Source organism: Schistocerca serialis, chromosome 11 (genome assembly GCF_023864345.2).
Source record: "Schistocerca serialis cubense isolate TAMUIC-IGC-003099 chromosome 11, iqSchSeri2.2, whole genome shotgun sequence".
Taxonomy (NCBI): domain Eukaryota; kingdom Metazoa; phylum Arthropoda; class Insecta; order Orthoptera; family Acrididae; genus Schistocerca; species Schistocerca serialis.
In genome coordinates, this window is record NC_064648.1 from 174,823,890 (window position 1) to 174,844,383 (window position 20,494).

General features: G+C 46.7%; 1 protein-coding gene across 1 annotated transcript in view; it reads left to right on the forward strand.

Moving 5' to 3' along the window:
* LOC126426609 (uncharacterized) overlaps window positions 1-20,494 on the forward strand; it is a 445,650-nt gene that overhangs the window by 73,506 nt on the left and 351,650 nt on the right. The window lies entirely within an intron of this gene.

Here is a 20,494-nt window from a genome sequence, read left to right on the forward strand (position 1 = left end):
GTTCGGTGGCAGGAGGAACAAGACTTTTGGTCGGGTGATTACAGGGTTATAAATACAAAATCAAATAGGGGTAATGCAGCAGTAGGTTTAATAATGAATAAAAATATAGGAGTGGGGGTTAGCTACTACAAACAGCATAGTGAACGCTTTATTGTGGCCAAGATAGACACAAAGCCCATGCCTACTACAGTAGTACAAGTTTATATGCCAACTAGCTCTGCAGATGATGAAGAAATTGATGGAATGTATGACGAGATAAAAGAAATTATTCAGGTAGTGAAGGGAGACGAAAATTTAAGAGTCATGGGTGACTGGAATTCGTCAGTAGGAAAAGGGAGAGGAGGAAACATAGTAGGTGAATATGGATTGGGGGGAAGAAATGAAAGAGGAAGCCGCCTTGTAGAATTTTGCACAGAGCATAACTTAATCATAGCTAACACTTGGTTCAAGAATCATGAAAGAAGGTTGTATACCTGGAAGAATCCTGGAGATACTCAAAGGTATCAGATAGATTATATAATGGTAAGACAGAGATTTAGGAACCAGGTTTTAAATTGTAAGACATTTCCAGGGGCAGATGTGGATTCTGACCACAATCTATTGGTTATGAACTGCAGATTGAAACTGAAGAAACTGCAAAAAGGCGGGAATTTGAGGAGATGGGACCTGGATGAACTGGAAGAACCAGAGGTTGTACAGAGTTTCAGGGAGAGCATAAGGGAACAATTGACAGGAATGGGGGAAAGAAATACAGTAGAAGAAGAATGGGTAGCTCTGAGGGATGAAGTAGTGAAGGCAGCAGAGGATCAAGTAGGTAAAAAGACGAGGGCTAATAGAAATCCTTGGGTAACAGAAGAAATATTGAATTTAATTGATGAAAGGAGAAAATATAAAAATGCAGTAAATGAAGCAGGCAAAAAGGAATACAAACGTCTCAAAAATGAGATCGACAGGAAGTGCAAAATGGCTAAGCAGGGATGGCTAGAGGACAAATGTAAGGATGTAGAGGCTTGTTTCACTAGGGGTAAGATAGATACTGCCTACAGGAAAATTAAAGAGACCTTTGGAGCGAAGAGAACCACTTGTATGAATATCAAGAGCTCAGATGGCAACCCAGTTCTAAGCAAAGAAGGGAAGGCAGAAAGGTGGAAGGAGTATATAGAGGGTTTATACAAGGGCGATGTACTTGAGGACAATATTATGTAAATGGAAGAGGATGTAGATGAAGATGAAATGGGCGATAAGATACTGCGTGAAGAGTTTGACAGAGCACTGAAAGACCTGAGTGGAAACAAGGATCCGGGAGTAGACAACATTCCATTAGAACTACTGATGTCCTTGGGAGAGTCAGTCATGACAAAACTATACTATCTGGTGAGCAAGATGTATGAGACAGGCGAAATACCCACAGACTTCAAGAAGAATATAATAATTCCAATCCCAAAGAAAGCAGATGTTGACAGATGTGAAAATTACCGAACTATCAGTTTAATAAGTCACAGCTGCAAAATACTAACGCAAATTCTTTACAGACGAATGGAAAAAGTGGTAGAAGCGGACCTCGGGGAAGATCAGTTTGGATTCCGTAGAAATGTTGCAACACGTGAGGCAATACTAACCTTATGACTTATCTTAGAAGAAAGATTAAGAAAAGGCAAACCTACGTTTCTAGCATTTGTAGACTTAGAGAAAGCTTTTGACAACGTTAACTGGAATACTCTCTTTCAAATTCAGAAGGTGGCAGGTATAAAATTCAGGGAGCGAAAGGCTATTTACAATTTGTACAGAAACCAGATGGCAGTTATAAGAGTCGAGGGACATGAAAGGGAAGCAGTGGTTGGGAAGGGAGTGAGACAGGGTTGTAGCCTCTCCCCGATGTTATTCAATCTGTATATTGAGCAAGCAGTAAAGGAAACAAAAGAAAAATTCGGAGTAGGTGTTAAAATCCATGGAGAAGAAATAAAAACTTTGAGGTTCGCCGATGACATTGTAATTCTGTCAGAGACAGCAAAGGACTTGGAAGAGCAGTTGAACGGAATGGACAGTGTCTTGAAAGGAGAATATAAGATGAATATCAACAAAAGCAAAACGAGGATAATGGAATGTAGTCAAATTAAATCGGGTGATGCTGAGGGTATTAGATTAGGAAATGAGACACTTAAACTAGTAAAGGAGTTTTGCTATTTGGGGAGTAAAATAACTGATGATGGTCGAAGTAGAGAGGATATAAAATGTAGACTGGCAATGGCAAGGAAATCGTTTCTGAAGAAGAGAAATTTGTTAACATCGAGTATAGATTTAAGTGTCAGGAAGTCGTTTCTGAAAGTATTTGTATGGAGTGTAGCCATGTATGGAAGTGAAACATGGACGATAAATAGTTTGGACAAGAAGAGAATAGAAGCTTTCGAAATGTGGTGCTACAGAAGAATGCTGAAGATTAGATGGGTAGAACACATAAGTAATGAGGAGGTACTGAATAGGATTGGGGAGAAGAGGAGTTTGTGGCACAACTTGACAAGAAGAAGAGATCGATTGGTAGGGCGTGTTTTGAGGCATCAAGGTATCACAAATTTAGCATTGGAGGGCAGCATGGAGGGTAAAAATCGTAGAGGGAGACCAAGAGATGAATAGACTAAGGAGAGTCAGAAGGATGTAGGCTGCAGTAGGTATTGGGAGATGAAGAAGCTTGCACAGGATAGAGTAGCATGGAGAGCTGCTTCAAACCAGTCTCAGGACTGAAGACCACAACAACAACAACTACCATGTTGTTCATAGCAGCTTGCTTGGCAACGTGTGCACACGTGTTCCTTCCACAGACCTTTGTGCGCCACTTTCGACCTGCCCAGGGTGTCTGTGTCAGTCGGCCAGCCGAGACTCCGCGTCTCATCAGCAGAGCCGGCGCCCAACCCGAGCACACTGTCGTATATTCACAGTAGGTTTCGGAAGTTACTGAAAAGACGAGGCTCCATGAAATATACAGGGTGGTCCATTGATAGTGACCGGGCCAAATATCTCACAAAATAAGCGTCAAACGAAAAAACTACAAACAACGAAACTCGTCTAGCTTAAATGGGGAAAACCACAAGGCGCTATGGTTGGCCCGCTAGATCGCGCTGCCATAGGTCAAACGGATATAAATTGTTTTTTTTTTAAAATAGGAACGCCCATTTCTTATTACATATTCGTGTAGTACGTAAGGAAATATAAATGTTATAGTTGGACAACTTTTTTCGCTTTGTGAAGGATGGCGCTGTAATAGTCACAAACATGTGGCTCACAATTTTAGACGAACAGTTGGTAACAGGTAAGTTTTTTAAATTAAAATACAGAACGTAGATACGGTTGAACATTCTATTTCGGTTGTTCCAATGTGATACATGTACCTTTGTGAACTTATCATTTCTGAGAACGCATGCTGTTACAGCGTGATTACCTGTAAATACCACATTAATGCAATAAATGCTCAAAATGATGTCCGTCAACCTCAGTGCAGTTGGCAATACGTGTAACGACATTCCTCTCAACAGCGAGTAGTTCGCCTTCCGTAATATTCGCACATGAGTTGACAATACGCTGACGCATGTTGTCAGGCGTTGTCGGTGGATCACGATAGCAAATATCCTTCAACTTTCCCCACAGAAAGAAATCCGGGAACGTCAGATCCGGTGAACGTGCGGGCCACGGTATGGTGCTTCGACGACCAATCCACCTGTCATGAAATATGATATTCAATACCGCTTCAAATGCACGCGAGTTATGTGCCGGACATCCATCTTGTTGGAAGTACATCGCCATTCTGTCATGCAGTGAAACATCTTGTAGTAACATCGGTAGAACATTACGTAGGAAATCGACATACATTGCACCATTTAGATTGCCATCGATAAAATGGGGGCCAATCATCCTTCCTCCCATAATGTCGCACCATACATTAACCCGCCAAGGTCGCTGATGTTCCACTTGTCGCAGCCATCGTGGATTTTCCGTTGCCCAATAGTGCATATTTTGCCGGTTTACGTTACCGCTGTTGCTGAATGACGCTTCGTCGCTAAATAGAACGTGTGCAAAAAATCTGTCATCGTCCCGTAATTTCCCTTGTGCCCAGTGGCAGAACTGTACACGACGTTCAAAGTCGTCGCCATGCAATTCCTGGTGCATAGAAATATGGTACGGGTGGAATCGATGTTGATGTAGCATTCTCGACACCGACCTTTCGGAGATTCCCGATTGTCGCGCAATTTGTCTGCTACTGCAACTAAAACACCTACTAGGGCATCATCATTTTTTGCAGGTCGTGGTTGACGTTTCACACGTGGCTGAACACTTCCTGTTTCCTTAAATAACGTAACTGTCCGGCGAACGGTCCGGACACTTGGATGATGTCGTCCAGGATACCGAGCAGCATACATAGCACACGCCCGTTGGGCATTTTGATCACAATAGCCGTACATCAACACGATGTCGAACTTTTCCGCAATTGGTAAACGGTCCATTTCAACACGGGTAATGTATCAAGAAGCAAATACGGTCCGCACTGGCGGAATGTTACGTGATACCACGTACTTAAACGTTTGTGACTATTACAGCGCATCTATCACAAAGCGAAAAAAGTGGTCCAAGTAAAACATTCATATTTCTTTACGTACTACACGAATACGTAATAAACTGGGATTCCTATTTTTTAAAAAAACGCAGTTGATATCTGACCTATGGCAGCGCCCTCTAGCGGGCCAACCATAGTGCCATCTGGTTTCCCCCTTCAAGCTAGACGAGTTTCGTTCTTTGTAGTTTTTCCGTTTGATGCTTATTTCGTGAGATATTTGGCGCAGTCACTATCAATGGACCACCCTGTATATTCATTTTGCGTACTTGTAAACCATAAAATCGTCTATTTTACTTGCCTTTTTTTTCCTTTTCGACGTATTTCCAGCGTATTTATTTCTTTCGATAATAACGGTCTTTTCTGCAACTTCGCCCTCTTTCGATTAGTACTGGCTTTTCACAGTTCGTACGATCGTCAGGTCATCTCTAATACATGTTGTCTGTAACCAACTCTCTGAAAGTGGAGATCCTTTGCACCCAAGGCCGGCCGGTGTGGCCGAGCGGTTCTAGGCGCTTCAGTCTGGAACCGCGTGATCGCTACGGTCGCAGGTTCGAATCCTGCCTCGGGCATGGATGTGTGTGATGTCCTTAGGTTAGTTAGGTTTAAGTAGTTCTAAGTTCTAGGGGACTGATGACCTCAGTCCCATAGTGCCCAGAGCCATTTGAACCATCCTTTGCACGCAAGAAGCTGAAGGTGTCGATTATACTGCAACGCCAGCTAAAGTAAGCTTTTGGAAGTCTAGTTTCCACAACGGTAGTGTATTCCAACCAAATATGACCGCACTTATACCAACTTTAGTTAGTTTTTTCTGGATGTGTATTGCGGATTCCCTGAATCGTTTCTAAGTGGCCAAATGATTCACTCTAGAGTCCCCAAATGCAGTTTACACACATTAACGTCGTTTTTCGTATTATGTTGATCTAAAAAGTACGTGTCCACCGAAAGAAGAAGCCTTTCGTTCATACCAAGCTTGTTTCGAACTACGTTCCATACCAGGAGACTGTGGATTCTGACACCCACTGAGCCATACATTTTGCCTATTTCAATGCAAAGTTTGCCCGAATTTTAGAGAGGAAGTGGTCCTCGTTCAAAGTATTAGGTAGTGAGGAAATTGCTGGTCAAATTTACAAACATGTCATAACATACTCGATGTTCCCGAATGGGTGGCGCAGCCTGTTGTCGGTGCCGTGTTGCGGAGACCCAAGCTGCCCTGGTTCGACCACTGTGGTTCAGTACGCAGCATGCACTCGCGAATCTGGTGGGGTGGGCTCAGCGGCTTAAATGGTTGCGGCTGAGATACGGCAGGCAGGCTGCAAGGAGAATTTTTACACCTCTGGATCACCGTTTCAGCCGTTCAGCGATATACGTATTATGGACTGTGAAAGTCGTTTCAGTATAGTTAAATAACACGATTGAGAACTGACAGTAAACGCGGAAGGTGTGCAGTAATCGCCGCAGAAGCTGTCTTCGCCGGCGCTAGCCGCTCGCATCACATCACTGCAAGCTTTAAGATAGGGCAGCGACGAAGTTACAGTGCGACAGGGTGTCTAGGCTGAAATGAATAGCTCTGGTGTCGACACAAAAAAAAAAAAAAAACCAACCCTAGGTACCGAACAACAGAAAGGAGGTATACAGGGAGGGAAAAAAAAAATAAAAACACGACGTGCGCTGTGTGCTGCACGCACAGCTGTTGCGGTACAGCCGTCATGTCAGGGGCGAGCCTGCCTCTACAGCAGCTGCGAGACTGAGATACGCAAACTAAATGCACACTACGACTGTTCATACTTTTAAAAGTTCCGAAATATCGATATTTGGGAAAGTATCCCTACGGACCTTCGATGTACCCGCCTAAAAAAATATCGGCTGCACATTGTAAATATACTGCCATTTTTAGAACTGTATTTTTCAGTCCTGATTCTTATTAGATATTCTGTAAATCAACAAGATAGCTGCCTCCTTATCCCCCTCACAGGAAGAACTGTAAGCAGAACGATGCACGTTCACACTTGGCGATAACCACTCCACTAACAATCGGTAACTGCATGTAAGCGGCACAGTAGAAGGTGTCCGATGGGTCCGTCGTTCGGTTCAAATGGCTCTGAGCACTGTGGGACTTAACATCTGAGGTCATCAGTCCCCTAGAACTTAGAACTACTTAAACCTAACTAACCTAAGGACATCACACACATCCATGCCCGAGGCAGGATTCGAACCTGCGACCGTAGCAACAGCGCGCTTCCGGACTGAAGCGCCTAGAACCGCTCGGCCGCACCGGTCGACCCCTTAAGGAAGGTCGGATTTCTAATGGGAAGATAATTCTGTGGTGGGGTGCTTGCCTGCCACGTAGAATTTTGAACGAAGCTGCATCTTCCGTGACTTTAGCTCCTCAGAATCGAGACTTGAACCGAATTGAAAATCTTTGGAGTGAACTGAAGCGAAAAGTACGACAGAGGCCCGTGACATCAAAACGAGCTTTAAAGGAACGAATGCTGGAAGAATGGCGACAAGTAAGTCGTTATCATGCGCGAAAGCTCGTTCACAGCACGCCCAAACGCTTGGAACGAGTGATTGAGCAAAACGGACTGCATACAAGGTATTAAAATAAACAAGGTTGTGATTGTTATACTTGCCGCTCGGAAGCTTTTGTGGCTGTCATAGTGGGCATGTTTTTTGTGTATTATTGTTTATATTTTTTGAGTTAATTTTGCAAATAAGGAATTGCTGTTCTGTTATTTACTACATAGTCCTATACCATTTTGTGCCGAGACTACTCCTATAATATGTGATGCCGGTACATAATGAAGTGAGACTAAACATAACACTGGTACCCGAATACTTTCGTGAGTCACTGTACAGTCCGCAGCCCGTGGTCGTGCGGTAGCGTTCTCGCTTCCCGCGCCCGGGTTCGATTCCCGGCGGGGTCAGGGATTTTCTCTGCCTCGTGATGACTGGGTGTTGTGTGATGTGCTTAGCTTAGTTAGGTTTAAGTAGTTCTAAGTTCTAGGGGACTGATGACCATAGATGTTAAGTCCCATAGTGCTCAGAGCCAGTCACTGTACAAAACAACAGGTCGCCTCAGCCCGCCATTCCATTCCCGCCACATCCGTGCGTTCTTTCGGCGCCGTGCTTTAAAACGCACGTGGACGGGCGGTTTAGGCGGGCCCTCCGTGACGCCGCCAGCCGGCCAGCCGGCCAACATGGCTGACGGCGGCCGCCATTGCGCGCCGACTTATCTCGCCGCTTCTCGCGAGACTCCGTGTCCTTGGCCCGCTGGGAAACTCGCCTCAGCGCAGCCAGCGACTCTTCACGTGGAGGCGACCTTGGGCGTGTGACGTCACGCGGCGCCGGGCAGGTGCACCGCACGATCCGCTTAATGGCGGTGACGGGGCAAACACCGGCGCGCCTCGTCTCCAAACGTCGCTTTCTATAGCAGTACTCGCTCAGGTAGCCCGCGGTAGTCGCCGAGCCTTCTCGTGGCTGGCTCAGTTAGCCGAGTGTCAGCTGACGTATCCAAACGTCTGGGGTTCAGAAATCGGTCAGTCATGGCATTTGTTCCGTCACTCATCTCTCCTTTCGCCCGTAACTGAAGCGAACTCATCAGATGAGACGCACGTGATTCTTACTGTTCCTCCAGGGAGTATTACGGGCCCACTGCTCTTCCTAAACTATAAATTGTTTTTGACTCTAGTAAGTAAAAAAGAAATGGTCCAGCACGGCCCAATTAAAAGAATCAAACAATCTTAATAAAACTGCATATCAGCGACCTCAGTAGTCATTAGACATCGTGAGAGAGCAGAATCGGGGCTACGCGGAACTCAATGGACTTCGAACGTGGTCAGGTGATTGGATGTCACTTGTGTCATACGTCTGTACGCGATATTTCCACACTCCTAAACATCCCTAGGTCCAGTGTTTCCGAGATGATCGTGAAGTGGAAACGTGAAGGGCCACGTACAGCACAAAAGCGTACAGGCCGACCTCGTCTGTTGACTGACAGAGACCGCCGACAGTTGAAGAGGGTCGTAATGTGTAATAGGCAGACATCTATCCAGACAATCACACGGGAATTCCAAACTGCATCAGGATCCACTGCAAGTACTGTGACAGTTAGGCGGGAGGTGAGAAAACTCGGATTTCACAGTCGAGCGGCTGCTCATAAACCACTCATCACGCCGGTAAATGCCAAACGACGCCTCGCTCGGTGCAGGGAGCGTAAACATTAGACGGTTGAACAATGGAAAAACTTTGCGTGGAGTGACGAATCACGGTACACAGTGTGGCGATCCGGTGGCAGGGTGTGGGTGTGGCGAATGCCCGGAGAACGTGAGCTGCCAGCGTGTGTAGTGCCAACAGTAAAATTCGGAGGCGGTTGTGTTACGGTGTGGTCGTGTTTTTCATGGAGGGGGCTCGCACCCCTTGTTGGTTTGCGTGGTACTGTCACAGCACAGGCCTACATTAATATTTTAAGCACCTTCTTGCTTCCCACTGTTGAAGAGCATTTCGGGGATGGCGGTTGCATCTTTCAACACGATCGAGCACCTGTTCATAGTGCACGCCCTGCCGATGGAAGGCACCACGAACTTGAAAGTCATTTTCAGCCAGGTGTCCGGATACTTTTGATCACGCATTATATATTGAGCTACGTATCGTACAGTGGTAGTCTGTACTTTTTGAAATACCTTCCTCGTTTTGTGCGGGCACTGCCTGCGAAATTCACTGCGAACAGAGCTAGTACGACAACAGAAGTAAGCCGGCGGCTGTGGCCGAGCGGTTCTAGGCGCTGCTGCTACGCTCGGAGGATCGAATCCTGCCTCGGGCATGGATGTGTGTTATGTCCTTAGGTTAGTTAGGTTTAAGTAGTTCTGAGTTGTAGGGGACTGATGACCTCAGATCTTAAGTCTCAAAGTACTCAGAGCCATTTGAACAGAAGTAATAAAGCTTAACCGTCATTCATGACGCGGCGGTTTTTCACGCATCTCACTGTTTAGGGCGTCATATCTCGTGAACTATAGTAGCTATGAGGTCCTTACACCCACCGGAATTGTTGCCTGACGGTAAGGCATATGTGTACCGTGTTTTGTTGAAATCGGTCCTGCGGTGTAGGTGCACATGTGGAACACACGTCTCTCTCTCTCTCTCTCTCTCTCTCTCTCTCTCTCTCTCTCTCTCTCCCCCTCTCTCTCTCCCGCCCTCCGTCTCTTTCTCTCCCTGCCTTCCTCCCCCTTCCTCACACACACACACACACACACACACACACACACACACACACACACACACACACACACACACACACGCGCGCGCGCGAAGCTCAGATATCAATGAAATCAATGAACTAAAGCGCGTCAAGGCGACTCTCAAATATTCGCGATGAATTTTTAATACTCTCGAGTAAGGTCGGTTTTGTAACGAGCAAGATGATTCTGTGGCGGAATGCTTGTCTACCACGTGGTTTCGATTCCCAGCTGCGGTAGACTTTTGAAGAAAGCTGCGTGTTCCATGAGCGTATCTGTGAAGCATAAAAGAGATAAAAAAATTAATTTGTAAGTTTTTAAACAACCGTTTTAGCAATCTGTAATGAAGAATTTCTATTTGCAACGAATTTTTGTTTTTTTAGAGATATGTAATTATAAATAACAAAACGTGTGGTTTTTTTTAATGACAACTACATATGGATCAGCGAGCATGTATTTGATGAATTTTATATTTAACTGACTCAGATGTTCGAACTGAAAGAAAAAAATAGTTATCGATATGAGACTCGAACCATCGATTACCAGTCTTGAGCGCTACAGTGTTTTTATCTTTATGTATTCTACGGTTCGCACAATTGTTCGTAGAACATACACGCTTGTTTAAAAATTTGATTCCATCTGGAATCGGTCCCAGGTCGCCACACACAGCACGTTGAACACACTATCATAGAGGCCACTGCACGTCGGAAATCTTTTGTTAGCATACTAAACGCGGTTGCAAAACTTCAAAGTTGATTTTCTCGGAGAATTGTTGAAGAGTTGCATCGAACTGCTTTGGGAGATTGGTATATGAGTTCTGGACATCATGCACCATACATATAAAAAAAAATCACGTGCGTTCGACTGCTGCGAGATCTACTTGTAATGTAAAAATCAACAAAATTGAAACCGGGGTAGGGGAATGACGTCGGACTGTGAAGTAGGTGTAAGCCTGCTTCGTTACTCCCTCGGCTGTGTTCGATACGGACGTCTTTGGGGCCCGTGCCGAAGTTGCATCATCCGGTGCGGGACTTAAACCCGTGCGGCCATTGTATCCGTATTCACGTTAAGCGTGATTGAGCGGAGGCAGACTTTTCTTAAAAAAAAAAAAAAAAAAAACGAGTGGACGTGGGAGGGTGTGGGAGAGATGCGACCGCTGCCGCAGCCTCCTGATCGATGCGGGAGCGCCGCTCGGCGGCGGGACGCGGAACTACGCCGCCGCCCCCGCCACCTCCTCGGTTTTTGTATTTTTTATGTCTCGCAGACCTTTAATTTTTAAGCAGCCGATGTTCTCATCGTTTTGTTACGTGCCTGGTTGACACCGGAGCGAACACGAACTGTTGAGCATGGGCGGACGAGGATTTTAAGCCAGGGAAAAGCGTCGACCGATGTGTGTGAAAAGAAAAGCTGCAGCTGGAACTCAGTGCTAACCTCAGCGGGTTTCACACACCGTCAAAACATTATGGCCACCTGCTTATTAGCTTGTTTCTCCGTCTTTCGAACGAAATGTATCACTGGTGCGTATCAGGGATCCGAGAGTTCCTCGGTAGGTTGTGGAGGTAGGTACGTGAAAGGTATGCCATTCTCAATGGAGAGGAGTCTTCCGAAGTAAGAGTGATTTCAGGTGTGCCGCAGGGGAGTGTCGTAGGACCGTTGCTATTCACAATATACACAAATGACCTTGTGGGTGACATTGGAAGTTCACTGAGGCTTTTTGCGGATGATGCTGTGGTGTATCGAGAGGTTGTAACAATTGAAAATTGTACTGAAATGCAGGAGGCTCTGCAACGAATTGACGCACGGTGCAGGGAATGGCAATTGAATCTCAATGTAGACAAGTGTAATGTGCTGCGAATACACAGAAAGAAAGATCCCTTATCATTTAGCTACAGTATAGCAGGTCAGCAACTGGAAGCAGTTACTTCCATAAATTATCTGGGAGTACGCATTAGGAGTGATTTAAAGTGGAATGATCATATAAAGTTGATCGTCGGTAAAGCAGATGCCAGACTGAGATTCATTGGAAGAATCCTAAGGAAATGCAGTCCAAAAACACTTGTTCGCCCACTGCTGGAATACTGCTCACCGGTGTGGGATCCGTACCAGATAGGGTTGATAGAAGAGGTAGAGAAGATCCAACGGAGAGAAGTGCGCTTCGTTACAGGATCATTTAGTAATCGCGAAAGCGTTGCGGAGATGATCGATAAACTCCAGTGGAAGACTCTGCAGGAGAGACGCTCAGTAGCTCGGTACGGGCTTTTGTTGAAGTTTCGAGAACATACCTTCACGGAAGAGTCGAGCAGTATATTGCTCCCTCCTACTTATATCTCGCGGAGACACCGTGAGGATAAAATCAGAGAGATTAGAGCCCACACAGACGCATACAGACAATCCTTCTTTCCACGAACAATACGGGACTGGAATAGAAGGGAGAAGCGATAGAGGTACTCAAGGTACCCTCCGCCACACACCGTCAGGTGGCTTGCGGAGTATGGATGTAGATGTAGATGCAGATGTGGCATTAGACATCTACGCACAGGTCATGTTATTCGCGTGTATAACGGGCCTTGATTTGCGAACGTCGTGATGGCACCCGATAGCGACCCAGGTGGGTTGCGTAGGGAAGTACATCAGGCGAATTCGATCGTCGAGACATCAACGTGAGTTCGCTGTAACGCTGCTCAAAACACTGTAGCACGGTGCTGTGTCTGAGACACGGTCCTTTATACTGCCCAAACACGACATCGCCGTCGGGGGAGACATCGAGCGTGAAGGGGTGAAGGTGGTTCGCAGCTGCCGGCGTGTCTTCGATTGCTGCCACAGGTCCCACGCATACGCAGGAGAATGTCTCCACATAGCACAGTACTGCTCCCACCAGCCTGCGTCCGTGGCCCGCTGCACGTTTCCAGCCGCCGTTCACCTCCATGACGGCGTTTGTGGTGACGACCAGCGACCTAGCGTGGCAAAAATGTGATCCACCCGAACAGCCGACACGTCTCCATTGATCGGCGGTCGAATCCCGATGGTCCCGGGCTAGCTGCAATCCTGACTGACGAAGTTGTTCGGTCAAATGGTTCAAATGGCTCTGAGCACTATGGGAGGTCACCAGTAGACCACGGATTTTTAGGTCGTAAAAAAGTGTGTTTTAGCTACCTAAAATAGGCTCCTTCAGTAGTTCATTTAGGCTATATAAAACCTAAAATAGGCTCTAATAAAAATGATGCAGAGAAAATAAAAATAAATTAAAATACACAGTGTTGACAGTATGAAATAATTTTCCCATCTGTTGTATGATGCGGAAAATCTTGCAGCCACTGCCTTATATGAGTAGACTTTGAACTGGCTGTTTTCGGCTTGGCGCAGTATTCTCACACCGAAACTAGAATTTATTTTGCACTTGGGGGAACGTCAGTAACACATAACACGTCGGTCGCTACACAGTGTACTGATTTGTTTTCGCTGGGAAAAAGTGAACGATGACCTGTTGTTATTTTTTTCCTTTTACTGCGGTGCATGGGAGCGGTAGGGGACGTACCTTACTCGTTGCTGCACATATCGCACCTGACAGATGGCCGCCCCTTCTGAACAAGCGAATGGAATCTACCAGTGCTTCAGATGAAAACATCTCACTACTGGCAAATTATTTTTCGAACCGGAAAATTCACGTATAATACCTTTCAAGAAACAGAGTAGTTTGATAGGACTGCCTGTAGACAGCAGCGAGAAAATGCGCGAAGGGCAGTAATTTAGCTTTAGAGGGCGTCTACGATTAACATTGTGATTTATTAATCCGTGCTCAGCTTAAGGCCTATGAAACCGTTTCTTTGCGAAAATACACAGCTGGCCGGAATCCTATGAACGAAATATTTTAGAATACAACATTTAGTACTCCCACGTTCGATTCTAATCTCTGACCGGTTCCCATTCGCTCACCGAAGTTAAGCACCGTCGCGCTCGGCGCGTACTTGGATGGGTGACCATCCAACCGTGCCGAGTGCTGTTGGTAGTAAGGCAAGCAAAGGAATTGTAAACACTCTCTAACGGCCTTCGCCTTCGACGAGACGTAAAGCCCCAAGTTTACTTCCTTTTTCTAATCTTCGAAAACACAAGAAGTCTGTCACATTAACGAAATAGGTACTTTTTAGGATTTTGATGCCGAAATGCAAAATTAGGCGTCAATGTCGAAATACGCAATTTTACATCCTATAGAACTAACGGTATTCAGTTTAGTTAGTCATGAAACGCATAACTACCAACTTATATGCAAATTGGAGCTTAGGAAAAAAAATAGTTTTTAACCTAAAGATCCGTGATCTATTTTTTACATACGAATATAAAACACCTATAAAGAGTATTTGGTATTGACAGGGATAGCGATGTAAAAAAAATAAAAAAAGACCGAAGTGTTAGGCAAATACGAAGCATGAGCGCATATCAACTAGCCACCTTGCTGCACGGTGGGCGGAAAATATTTTTTTTCCATCTGTCGTATAGTGTGGAAATACTTGGAGCCACTGTCTTATATGATGAAATAGGCACTTTTTAGGACATTAAAGCCGAAATAGGCAAAAATAGGCACTAACGTCGAAATAGACTTTTTTAGGTCCTATTGAATTAACGCTATTAAGTGTAAATAGTCATGAAACGCATAAGCACACATTTTTATGCAAATAGGAACTCAGGAACAAAGTAGGTTTTTACCTAGAATCCGCGGTGTAGTCATCAGTCCCCTAGAACTTGAAACTACTTAAACGTAACTAACCTAAGGACATCACACATATCCGTGCTGTTAGGGCAACACACGTAAGGGTGGTCTCGTGTGTCGTTCCACGTTCCACAGTGTACCAGGGACGGTGTGCGTCCACCAGCATTGTGCTTTTTCGTCAGAAATGCCACAGACCACCATCAGTCGTACTTTACAGAGCTCACGAGCCTCCGAACCGAAAGATAACAAATCGTCCCACGTACGTCTCACCAAACGACGAGAAGAAAATCAGAAGAGAAACAGAAGACTCACCAATGATACAGCCTTGCGTCTGCCATACTGTGGTGTTTACTGCTATTCGTTCCACTCGTAACACTTTCCAATATGTGGATATTCTCGGACTGACTGACTTTTTCCTAAAGCACGGCTTTTTCCGAAGAATATAAAGTGGTGGACTTGACTGATTGACCATTTTCAGGGCAATGAAATCTCACCTTTAAAAAGCTTGCGTGTCAGAAACGGCACGCATTTCATATTGTTGCTGGCTGAGCATTAGTTTATTTCGTGGAAGCCACACCATCACTTTAACTACATCATTTGTGTTGTGCTGCTCTCTCTCTCTCTCTCTCTCTCTCTCTCTCTCTGCGTTCACGCCACTGCGGGTTGCCTACACGTGCAGGCGCGCCCCACTAGACGCTCGGGCAGTGACGTGGACCTGCGTACGCGGCGAGACTTGCGGGGCAGGCTGTGGCGGCTCGTTAGACCGGCCGTGACAACAACAGCTACGGGGCCCTGCCTGCCTTCCCGGGCCCTGCCTGCCTTCCCGGGCTCTGCTTCGGTCCGGCCGCCAGCTCAGAGCTGCAGCGGCCACGTCTGTCACTGAAGTTGTAGGCTGTGCCCTGCATCCCACAGAGAGCAGGAGATTGTGTTAGGTATTTCAAATACAGAGTCCGCCAGAAAAAAATGTACACACACTTCAAGGAACCAAAACTACACTACTGTCCATTAAAATTGCTACACCACGAAGATGACGTGGTACACATGCGAAATTTAACCGGCAGGAAGAAGGTGCTGTGATTCTCAAATGATTAGCTTTTCAGAGCATTCACACAAGGTTGGCGCCGGTGGCGACACCTACAACGTGCTGACACGAGGAAAGTTTCCAACCGACTTCTCATACACAAACAGCAATTGACCGGCGTTGCCTGGTGAAAACTTGTTGTGATACCTCGTGTAAGGAGGAGGAATGCGTACCATCACGTTTTCGACTTTGATAAAGGTCGGATTGTAGACTATCGCCATTGCGGTTTATCGTATCGCGACATTGCTGCTCGCGTCGGTCGAGATCCAACGACTGTTAGCAGAATATGGAAACGGTGGGTTCAGGAGGTTAATACGGAACGCCGTGCTGGATCCCGACGGCCTCGTATCACTAGCAGTCGAGATGACAGGCATCTTATCCGCACGGCTGTAACGGATCGTGCAGCCACGTCTCGATCCCCGAGTCAGCAGATGGGGACGTTTGCAAGACAACAACCATCTGCACGAACAGTTCGACGACGTTTGCAGCAGCACGGACTACCAGCTCGGAAACCGTGGCTGCGGTTACCCTTGACGCTGCATCACAGACGGGAGCGGCCGGCCGCGGTGGTCTCGCGGTTCTAGGCGCTCAGTTCGGAACCGTGCGACTGCTACCGTCGCAGGTTCGAATCCTGCCTCGGGCATGGATGTGTGTGATGTCGTTAGGTTAGTTAGGTTTAAGTAGTTCTAAGTTCTAGGGGACTGATGACCGCAGCTGTTAAGTCCCATAGTGCTCAGAGCCATTTTGAAGAGACAGGAGCGCCTGCGATGGTGTACTCAACGACGAACCTGGGTGCACGAATGGCGAAACGTCATTTTTTCGGACGAATCCAGGTTCTGTTTACAGCATCAGGATGGCCGCATCCGTGTTTGGCGACATCGCCGTGAACGCACATTGGAAGTGTGTATTCGTCATCGCCATACTGGCGTATCACCCGGCGTGATGGTATGGGGTGCCATCGGTTACACGTCTCTGTCACCTCTTGTTCGCATTGACGGCACTTGGAACAGTGGACGTTACATTTCAGATGTGTTACGACCCGTGGCTCTACCCTTCATTCGATCCGTGCGAAACCCTACATTTCAGCAGGATAATGTACGACCGCATGTTGCAGGTCTTGTACGGGCCTTAATGGATACAGAAAATGTTCGACTGCTGCTCTGGCCAGCACATTCTCCAGATCTCTCACCAATTGAAAACGTCTGGTCGATGGTGGCCGAGCAACCGGCTCGTCACAATACGCCCATCACTACTCTTGATGAAGTGTGGTGTCGTGTTGAAGCTGCATGGGCAGCTGTACCTGTACACGCCATCCAAGCTCTGTTTGACTCAATGCCCAGGCGTATCGAGGTCGTTATTACGTCCAGAGGGGGTACTGATTTCTCGGGATCTATGCAACCAAATTGCGTGAAAATGTAATCACATGTCAGTTATAGTATAATATATTTGCCCAATGAATACCCGTTTATCATCTGCATGTCTTCTTGGTCTAACAATTTTAATTGACAGTAGTGTATTACTTATGTGTTTAGTTTACATTTCATAATTGATCACACATGTTGTGAAACCTACAGCTTATCACACGGTTACTTTAAATGTTCGCCGTTAGCGGCGATTCACATGACGAGCGGTCGCCGCAACTACGTCACCCAGTGTTACAGTGGAGATGGCTGCACTTGTCGCCGTAATCTGCTGGCCAAGTTCCTCCAGCGTGCGAGGCTTACGTCGATAGGCGTTATGTGTCACAGTTCCCCGCAAATACAACTGCATAGGTGTTACATGTGGCGACGGTGGAGGGAACTCTATGGGCCCTCTTCGTCCAATCCGATGCCACGGAAAACTGTCATCCAGGAAAGCTCTCACGGCTAGGTGGTGGTGTGGTGGCGCCCCGTCCTGTTGCTGGAAGACCATGAGCTCCATCAAGCTCACGCATACCTGGCAAAACTGACGTGTCTAACATTTCCAGATACGCTTCTCGAGTGACAGCAGCATCAAAGAATAAGGCTCCTACTAAGCCCCTAGATGATAATCTACACCACACGAGAACGCCTGGTAGATTGACCGCTTCATCCACATAAACATGCGGATTATCTGGTGACCTCTACACACTGTTATGCCGATTCGCGGTTCCATTAAGTTTACATTGTGCCTCTTCGCTCCACACTACCTTCGTCGCGAATTGTTTGCCATCTGTTACCATTTGCTGACACCATTCGCAAAGTTGCATTCGACCATCAGGATCGTCACCATTAATCGCGTGCAGTAACCGTGGCATGTATACTTTCCACTTTGCAGCTTTCACAATTCTTCCTACACTTTACCGCTAACCTCCACTTCATGTGCGCATTGCGTAGCAGACTTGTGTGGAGAATTAACGAACGTTTGCAACACGAAAGCCGACGAAGCAGGCCTTGTAGCTGTGCGCTGTCTTCCTGATCTTCCTTTGTGAATATCACAAATCGTTTCGTGCAATCCAAACTTGTGGGTGATGCATTTAATTGTTAGGCGGGTTGGCGGTTCTCTTTTAAACTCCCGCCTCCACTGACGTTGGACTTGAATGACATTATCAGACTTGAAAAACCACTTCACAATAAATTTCTTCACTCGAATGTTCTTCAAACCAATCGAGAGTAACTGTCGCCCGGTGACGTGGTGGTTGGTGCGCTGTCATGCATAAAAATTCCATCGTTTTTTCGAAACAAATTGTCACCATGTAGCCGAACTTAACCAGTTCCAGGCAGCGAACGGTTCAGTTGGACCCGCGAGTGCAATCCATTCCGTGTAAACAAAGCCCACCCCATTACGGAGCCACTGCCTGCTTGCACCGTGTTTTGTTGACTAGCTGGGTCCGAGGCTTCGTGGGATCTGGCGCCACACGTCAACCCTGCCATCGAGCTCTTACCGACGGACACTCAAGTGACCAGCTCACGGTTTTCCAGTTGTCTGGATTCCAACCGATATGGTCACTTTTCTGCTGCCTTAGCTCATTAACGCCAAATTTCGCCGCTCTATACTAACGGATGCGTTCGCCGTATACCCCGCATTGTTTTGTGCGGTTACGCTATGTGATCAAAACTATCCGGACACGACCAAAAACATACATTTTGTGTATTAGATGCATTGCGATGCCGCCTACTGCCAGATACTCCATATCAGCGACATCAGTAGTCATCAGACATCGTGAGAGAGCAGAATGAGGCGCTCCGCGGAACTCACGGACTTCGAACGTGGTCAGATGATTGGGTGTCACTTGTGTCATACGTCTGTACGCGAGACTTCCACACACCTAAACGTCCCTGTGTCCACTGTTTCCGACGTGATAGTGAAGTGGAAACGTGAAGGGACACGTACAGCACAAAAGCGTACAGGCCGACCTCGTCTGTTGACTGACAGAGACCGCCGACGGTTGAAGAGGGTCGTAATGTGTAATAGAGAGACATCTATGCAGACCGTCACACAGGAATTCCAAACTTGATCAGGATCCACTGCAAGTACTGTGTCAGTTAGGCGGGGGACGTGAGAAAACTTGGATTTCATGCTCGAGTGACTGCTCGTAAGCCACACATCACGCCGGTAAATGGCAAACGACGCCTCGCTCGGTGTAAGGAGCGTAAACATTGGACCATTGAACAGTGGTAAAACGTTGTGTGGAGTGACGAATCACGGTACACAATGTGGCGGTCCGATGGCAGGGTGTGGGTGTGGCGAATGCCCGGAGAACGTGAGCTGCCAGCGTGTGTAGTGCCAACAGTAAAATTCGGAGGCGGTGGTGTTACGGTGTGATCGTGTTTTTCATGGAGGGATTTGCACTGTTTTGGCGTGGCACTATCACAGCACAGGCCTACATTGATGTTTTAAGCATCATCTCGGTTCCCACTGTCGAACAGCAATTCGGGGATGTTGACTGCATCTTTCAACATGATTCAGCACCTGTTCATAATGCACGGTCTATGGCGGAGTGGTTACACGACAATAACATCCCTGTGATGGACTGGCCTGCACAGAGTCCTGACCTGAATCCTGCAGAACACCTTTGAGCTGTTTTGGAACGCCGACTTCGTGTCAGGCGTTACCGACCGACATCGATACCTCTCCTCAGTGCAGCACTCCGTGAAGAATGGGCCGCCATTCCCCGAGAAACCTTCCAGCACCTGATCGAGCGTATGCCTGCGAGAGTGGAAGCTGTCATCAAGGCTAATGGTGGGCCAGCACCATACTGAATTCCAGCATTGCCGATGGAGGGCACCACGAAGTTGTCATTTTCAGCCAGGTGTCCGTATACTTTTGATCACATAGTGTATTTCACGCAGAGTTGTCTGTTAGCACTGACAACTCAACGCGAATGCTTCCGCTCACTATGTGAAGGCCGATGTGTTTTCTGTCGTGGGAGGTAAAGCTTGAAATATGGCATTTCCACCACAGTCTTGACACTGTGCATCTAGCAGAATTGAATTTCCTAACGATTTCCGAAATGGGACGTCCCATGCGCGTTCGCAGTCTATTTGTTGCCCTCGTACGGCCATAATCACATAGCAAACCTTTTACATGACTCACTTGAATACAAATGACAGCCCCACCTATGCACCGTTCTTTAACAATTTGTGTACACGACACTACCGCCATCTGTATGTGTGGATATCGGTGTCCCGCGACTTTTTATCACCTTCTCAATGTAATTCGTTACTTCTTTGCTACTAATTCTACTGGCAGCACACTTTTGCAGCCACGTATACCACTGAATGCACCTGCAAAATTGTATCAGATATCCAAATGTGTGTCAGTTCCTAAGCAGCGAAACTGCTGAGGTCATTGGTCCCTAGACTTACACGCTATTTAGACTAACATATGCTAAGAACAACACACACACACACACA